Source organism: Lactuca sativa, chromosome 1 (genome assembly GCF_002870075.4).
Source record: "Lactuca sativa cultivar Salinas chromosome 1, Lsat_Salinas_v11, whole genome shotgun sequence".
NCBI lineage: Eukaryota > Viridiplantae > Streptophyta > Magnoliopsida > Asterales > Asteraceae > Lactuca > Lactuca sativa.
Window position 1 is genome coordinate 21,960,796 of NC_056623.2, and position 8,551 is coordinate 21,969,346.

The window sequence follows — 8,551 nt, forward strand, 5'->3', positions numbered from 1 at the left end:
CTCTCGCACTATTGGTACATCATAAACCAAACTCGGCCTCTCCGCGGCCACTCGTGTGTCCATCACATAGGCCACAAACCCACTACAACCCTGTTGTAGACTCTGCCTCGCCCTAGCATCCAAACAAAACGCTGACCCAGAACGGGTACCCTCGCCGTACACCGTAAGTACTCTCTCACTAGGGTCTCGTATGGTCACCAGCTGTCGCTCGCAGTCAATAACCGCTCTGAATCTGCTCAACCAGTCCATGCCTACAATGACACAGACATCCCCCATCGCAATCAGGACCAGATCTATCGGAAACTCAACACCGAAGATCTTAAGTACACATCCCCGAATCACCTCAGTAGCATATACCGCTCGCTTGACAGCTATGGAAACTCGAAGACGTCGACTCAACGCCTCTCGACAGATATTGATGTGCTGACTAAATGCTAAAGACACGAAAGATCGACTCGCACCCGAGTCAAATAACACCAAAGTAGGTACCGAATTCACAAGAAAAGTACCTACGCATACCATAATATAAGCGCAATATCTCAAACTCAAAATAAATAGATGAAAGAATGCATACCAGCCACAATATCGGGCGCTGCACGGACCTTCTCCGCTGTCAACTGGAAGGCTCTCCCGCGAGCCTTAGGTGCCTCAGCCTTCACTGGCCGGGTCTCAGTAGCTCTGGCAGCAGTGCAGATCCCTGTGCTAATCCCTACAGCAGCTATGGGCACTCGGCCTTCCGATGGCCAGTCTAGTTGCAATGAGTGCAAACTGTAAATCCCTTGGGGAAATCCCTTGCATAATGCCTCTCATTCCCACACTTGTAACATACCCCAGCTCTGCACACCCCCTCGTGACTCTTGCCACACTTCCCACAAGTGCGGCCATTCGGATCTCCAGTTCTCGAATCAGCAGGCTTTGCCCGCTTGGCGGCTGGCTGAGCCTGTGCCGGTCTTCTGTCCCTCATCTGAGATTCGGCCTCCTCCCTGGCTTGAGTCTACAGCTCGATCTCCCTCTTCCAGTCATTTGTGTGGAGCTCAACAAATGTCCGATATGACAAGTTTGCCGCAAACTCACAAATATTCCTCCTCAGAATGCTCAAGTACTGGCTCATACGTGTTTGCTCAGAAGACACGTGCTCATGGTAAAACAACGCCCTCTCGTGAAACATCCTTGTAATCATTGTCACAGACTCAGTCCCCTGCTTGAAGGACAAGAACTCATGGGCTAAACGTTCCCTCTCCACAGGGGGAACATACTCGTCTTGAAACATTGCGGTGAACCTCTCCCAGGTCACTACAGTAAGCTCTGCTGTAGTGAAGTCCGCCGTCACAAAATTCCACCAGTCCTTCTCCCCCAAGCGAACCTGGTTCAGTGCAAACCGAACCCTCATCTGCTCTGGAAACGAGCAGGTGTAGAAGCATCCCTCGATACCTGAAATCAAGCTCATCGCAGCAATCGGATGATGCGTCCCATCAACTCTGGTGGCTTCATGTTGCTGAACTCCTGGTACAGCAACGAGTCGCCCCCTGAGGTCTAGCAGCAGCCATAACCGCAGTAGCTGCAGCAGCCGCAGCCTCAGTAACCGCTGCATATCTCTCGTCAAATGTCTCAATCAAGGTGGTCTTGATAGACCCAAACATCTCCGGTATCTCTGCGCGGATAGTCGCATCCACCTCATCGTGGATCATCTGACGAAGCTCCACATCACTCACGTCGCTCATCTCTGGTCTGTGGTGTGTCTGAAACCATGATGTCTCTGAAATACAACATAAAAATATCAGAGACTCGCTCGAGTATACTCGCACCCGACAACTCAACCCTACTTGTTCCTTAGTACCCTAAGGATTCTTACTTGGACTGTGCATTGATCCGATGTTTTCAGTAGTACGGGCCTTATACTACCTTCCACATCGCATCAGCATTCATTCCAAGTCCTCCTCCTAGGATCCCAGATCACAAGTACTATATATCTCGCTAAGCATAGGATACCCTTCGGTAGACTTCTCATAAGCTCTTCACTGCTACCTACTCACTCTCGAAGCATCTCATAGTAGCAGTAATCTCCTAGGCTAATGCATCACAAATCAGGCAACTCTAGTCCTAATATGAATACCTAGCCTACTCTAGCATGCATAACATATCATATCATATCTCATAACACATAATGTAAGGGTATTTTGGGAAATCACCGTTCGGGCGTTGGCTGATCGTACACACTGCTCTGTTCTGCTCGTTTCAAAACCTTTTACTCTTTTAAAAAAATTGTTTTATTGTGAAAAAATTCTCAAATCCTCAGTTTTAGTTCAGATACGCCCAAAGGTGCATCCGAATCCCTCAAACCAAGGCTCTGATACCAACTTGTAAGAACGTAAATTTTCAAAAAAAAATTCCATTTCAAAATATAATAAAAATTCATATGTAATATCAAAATCCATGTATCAACATCATCTCGATAAACAAATCCCAAGATCTCAATGTAAATAAAACTCCATCTGTGTGTACGGTCATGTTGGCGCCTTCCCGCAATCCTCACTGGTACCTGAAACACATAACACACAACGCGGCAAGCATAAATGCTTACTGAGTTACCCAAAATACCACATACAACACATACGCCACTCGAGGCTACAATACGACCCTCCGGTCGATGTGTCTCAGCGGGACCCTCCAGTCCCGTAGCTCGTTGGACCCTCTGGTCCGGTCATAGCTCGTTGGACCCTTTGGTCCGGTCTGTATCGTTGGACCCTTCAGTCCGGTCTATATCGTTGGATCCTCCGGTCCGGTCTATACAACACATAGCATACATATATCACAATGCACATAATCTCATACATACACATAGCTCACAAGACCCTCTGGTCTACACATAGATACCACTCTAGGTAATGTATAGTGAGAAGACTCACCTCGGGTAACTCGGATAATCTCGCACACGAATATATTGATCTAGCCCCCGCCTAATCACATAAACAATATCCTCAAATAAATAATGGCTCTTAAAGGCTAGATTAAATCCCTTTCTACAATCCCACAAAAGGTCCAAATGTTGACTAAAACCCTAAAAGTCAACGAAAGTCAACAGGGGCAGTACGCGGTGCGTACCAGCTCTTGTACGCGGGGCGTACTCCGGCGATCCAGAATCGGGGTCTCAAACCCTTACGTTGCGCGTACTGAGATTTACGCCCAGCGTAAGTCTCAGTTTCATGCTCTTATGGATTTTTGGTCTTAAACGGTTAAGACATAAACTCAAACTCCAGATCTGACTTTTCTAAGGTCACTTAATCCATAAAGTAGAAACCTTTAAGCCTTTGCATGGCTGAAAAGGTCACTAATCACTCTAAACACCTTTCCTCTTTCCTCATAAAGCCTTTATCTCATGCATGACTTAATATTCACGTCCAAGATTGGATTTTTATGAACCCACAACTCATATTACTCTAAAATATGGCAAATCTCAGATTATGGAGACCATCTGCTCATAAAGTCTCTACATTGGGACCAAAAACCCTAAAAATTGGTCCATGAAGCACAAATCAAAAATGACAAGGAAAGCTTTGAGCTTTTTACCTCCAAGTGAAGCTCCTCCCTCTATAGAACTCAGATCCATGCTTATACTCCAAATTCTAGCCTCCACAAGAACCTCCTCTTCTTCTGCACTAACACACAAAGGCACTTACTAGCTCAAGAAGACTCACACACTAGCTTTAGAATAATAATATTGGTCTCCTAGGGTTTCTCTTTGTGGAATGGTGGCTGGGGACAAGACCATATCATTCCTTTTACAGTCCACAAGCCACAATTAGGGTTTGCATCTGGGCGAGCTACACCCAGCGTAACCCTGGGTACGCCCAGCGTACCTAGGCCAGTCTGTGTCCAAAGTAAGCGCTTGAGTATGCGCAACATACTCTTCAGTACGCCCAACATACTCAATAGACATACTTTTCCCTTTGGGGGATAAACTTGACCACTTGATAAAGAAGAAGGGTTTAAGAGATGCACTTGAATTTTGGAATGTTACAACAAATAACTTCGAGAGGACTTGGCGGATTATATCTTCCATGGTAATGATAACGAATAACGTTGTTTAGGAAAAATAAAATATTATTTGGATTGTAATGTTTTTTTTTTCAATTTGAATGTTATGTGTAATTTAAAAGCTATGTTATTTTATTTAAACATTATGTTTTAGTTATATATTATGTTTTATTTAAAATATATTTGTTTTAACTAATAAAAAGAAAATTTATGAAATTGAAAAAAGTTGGTGTTATAACATACTCTTAACATGGTGATCATTTCCCCACTTGGTGTCATAATACCATTGCTTATGTTGCATGTGAGGTGACATAAATTTGATGTTATGGCTAGTTGCACACACTCAATGCTCTTATGAATGTTCTAAGGATGTCGAAAAGTCTCGTGAAATCTCCTACGGGACGCCGTTGACATCCATAGTTTTTTATAATGTAAATGGTGGTTAATATGATGTAACATAAAAGTATTTTGAAATCTGACATTATATATTATGGAGTATAGTCCAGAATGTAAGTATATTTCATAGTGATATTCAAAAGTTATAAATTAGTCATTTTTATAGCCTTCTTCGTCCATTTTGAAGAGATTTTGTAGAAAATGTTTAGTAAATCTTGATATATATATATATATATATATATATATATATATATATATATATATATATATATATATATATATATTAGTTGATAATACATAAAATATGTCACAAAAAAAGCAAATTCATCGAACTCTAAATGACCTCTTTAATGTTAATATTTTCAACCGACAAACATGGACGAAATTGCATGCTCTAGATTTATTGAGAGGATATCATTAACAAAGCTTTCCAAGACTCTATATATTGTTATAATTTATAGAAAGAAGAATCCAAATACGGTTACACATATAAAGATAGATGACAACGAGATTTGAATTTTTTTTTGTCGCTATCGGTTGTATGGTAAAAATATTTTGCAAACATTTTTTGTAGTTGTTATAAGGTTTTAGGATTTGATTACCAATATATTATTTTATATATATTCGTAATCAGATATTGGCTACAATTGAAAAGGTTTTATCAATAAAATTTCCATTTATCCGCGTTATTCGATCGTTTGAAACCTGTTTGCGTCCCTTCTTGTCATTGACGGTGCCCACTTGAAAGGGAAATGATGAGGAACTATGTTCCTAGTGATAGCAATGGACACCAACAAACCAAATCATCTCACTTGCATTTAGAGTTGGAAAAACAGAAAGTGAGGAACCATAGATATGGTTTTTATTCAAAGAATATATTAGGGATATGATGCATATTATAAGGAGATTTCCATTGATATGACCATCCAAGTTTTGTTCCCAAATGCATACCACAAACTTTTGTTGTTGATATTTGTTGATGAATATGCGAGCGAAGATTTGTAAAACATAAGAGAATTAAAATTTTATTTTGGGAGACATGCAAAGCTTACAAGGAGTCAAATTTTAGAGACAATTTAGCTAGGTTATGACATGTCCTTACCGATGACTATCGTCCATGGATAGACAGAATCGGCCATCATAAATGGGCAATAGTGTGTTTCCTTAGGGTTCGTTATAACATAATAACATCAAATAGTGTCAAGTACATTAATGTGTTATCAAAATACATATGAAAACCATCAATAACAATATTAATTTGATTTTTTTAACAACAATACATCAATGGTTTCTCAACAGCTTAATTGTGACAATTGATTTTGGGCCTAGATTTTTTGGTTATTTAGTGAAACTAAAAATTTTAGAAGAGAAATGATAATAAATTAATAATTAGATAAAATAGTTAAATAAAAACAAATTTTAGTTAATTTAAATAAAGATGATATAATTACTATTAGAAAATTATTTAAGATAATATTATAATCAAATAAAAGTGACAATTTCATGAAATGTGGGTGTAACATCCCAAGAATACTAAGTAATTTTTTTTTTGCTTAAAATCAACCAAACCATCAACCAAATATTTCAAAAACAATCAAGTATGTCAAAGAGTAAAAATAGTTATAAAAGTATAATCCCAAAATCATAAAATTCCAAACAAAGGTGGATGCAATGCGATCAAGTCGAGCCCTTCCCTTTTGAATAGGAAGTACCTGAAACACATTTAAACATAAACCATAAGCATAAACATTAGTGAGCTCCCCCAAATAAAACATACCATACATACATATCATACTAAGGCTGTAACGGGTCTATTTCATCCCTCAGTCCCTTCCGACTCACTGAGTCTCTTCCGACTCCATTGGTATCTTTCAACCGGTACGGGTCTATTTGAACTCCTACAACTAAGCATACAATCATACTAACAAGATTAACAAAGACAATGAGCACATACAAGCATACCAATAAGTGTCAAGAGGACAAATATTCTCCTACAACATAATCCAAAGGGTCGGCATTGGTGCCTTCGACCCACAAGTATAGTGAGGATACTCACCTGTCCAACGATGATTAACTACTACCGTGAATACATATGCTATATACCACATATACAGGCATACCAAGTACACCCTTAGTTTATCTTCCAAAACTATGGGTTTGAACAAAAGTCAATGTAAATCAAAAGTCAGTGATAAAATTTGACTCGCCATGTTGTGGCCATCCTTGGCCATGTCGTGGCCCTCAATCGACAAAACATATACGATTTCCCCCAATCTCCACATCGTAACAACCTAGGGCCATGTCATGCACACTAGGATTCAAAACATCTTAATGGGTTAAGTCGAATCCTCCGATTCTAAAGGTTCCAAAGAACATATTTAGTCATTATTATATCCTAGATGAATAAAGTTTCCATCTTTATCCCTTAAGACTCTCCAAGAGGTCTGGATCTCAATTCTTATGTCAAAAAGGCAAAAACATGACATGGGCTCAACCAAGAAAAACTTAATCCCTCGATTCCTTAACCCATTTGCTCCATAAGAGCTTATAACACTACAACCAACTTAAAGGTTGGTGCTTTTTAGACATGCATGACCAATGCATGTCTTGGACTCATATTATATCAAAAATGGGATTTATGACCAAAATCTTATGTATGGATCAAACAACAAACCAAACTTCATATCAAAACCATGAATTACTCCAAATGATCCAGAGATTCGTAAAGTTGCAACCTTTATGAAATCTCACCACCCCAACTAGCAAGATCTAGAAGAAAATGGGATAAAACTCAAGATATATAAACCTAGTAACATAAAAGTGGAGCCTTGAACGTTTACAAGGGTCCATAATCAAACTAGGAAGATAAATGGGAAATTTCTTGCTGATCCTTGGCTTACTCCTTCTTGCTTCTTCCTTAAAAATATCTAAAGAGCAATCAAGAAAGCTTTAAAAATGGAGGAAAAGGAATTAGGAATTCTTTTGAGCTAAAGAGGGAGGTGGAGGCTGAGAGTGAGCAAACCATAGCCTCCTCGTTCCTTTAAATAAGGTGCAAAACCTAGAAAATTAGGGTTTAAGACGTCAGTGGCGGCTACACCATGGCCTTTACATGCCACGTCGTGGCAAGTCAAAAGAGACCCGCGACCAAAAATGTATCACCACACCGTGGCAATCCTTCCCCACGTCGTGGTGACTCCTAAAATCAAACTTTATTTAAAATAAAAATATACCTCAAAAACCGGATGTTACGATTCTCCCCCACTTGAATCAGACTTCGTCCCCGAAGTCCGTTGCTGAAGATAGCTCCGGATAGTGCCCCTTCATCTCCTCCTCAGGTTCCCAAGTCCACTCTAAACCTTTCCGGTGTTGTCATTGCACCTTCACAAGATTCATCACCTTGTTGCGCAGAGTCTTCGTCTTCTTATCAAGGATCGCCATCAGTCTCTCTATATAGTTTAGGGTGCTCGCCCACCTGAATGTCCTCCAATGGCACTACTTAAGAATCATCAACCAAATACCTTTGCAACTAAGAGATGTGAAAAGTGTTGTGAATGTGAATAAGCTCCTTGGGTAGCTCAAATGATATGCAACCATGTCCACCCGAGCAATAACCCTGAAAGGACCAATATATATGAGGCCCAACATGCCTCACTTCCTAAACTAGATGACACCTTTCCATGGTGACACCTTCAAGAGTACCATGTCCCCAATCTGAAATTTCAAATCCGACTGGCGCCTATCAGTATAACTCTTCTGTTGGCTCTATGAGATCTACAATCTCCCGCGCACCTGTTGGATTAACTCAGTAGTTCGGAGTATCACCTCCGTGCTACCCATAACTCCCTAACCGACCTCACCCGAACAAATTGGGGTCCGACATTTCTTCTCATATAGCATATCAAAAGGAGGTCGACCAACACTGGCGTGGTAGCTGTTTTTGTAAGAAAACTCGGTCAATGGGAGTTACGTATCCCAGCTACCGCCGAAATCCAGCACGCATGCCCGAAGAATATCCTCCAAGTTCTAAATAGTCTGCTCACTTTGCCCATCAGTCTGCGAAGGAAAATTCATGCTGAAAAGGAGATGAGTGCCCAACTCCTCATGGAATCTCTTCCTGAAC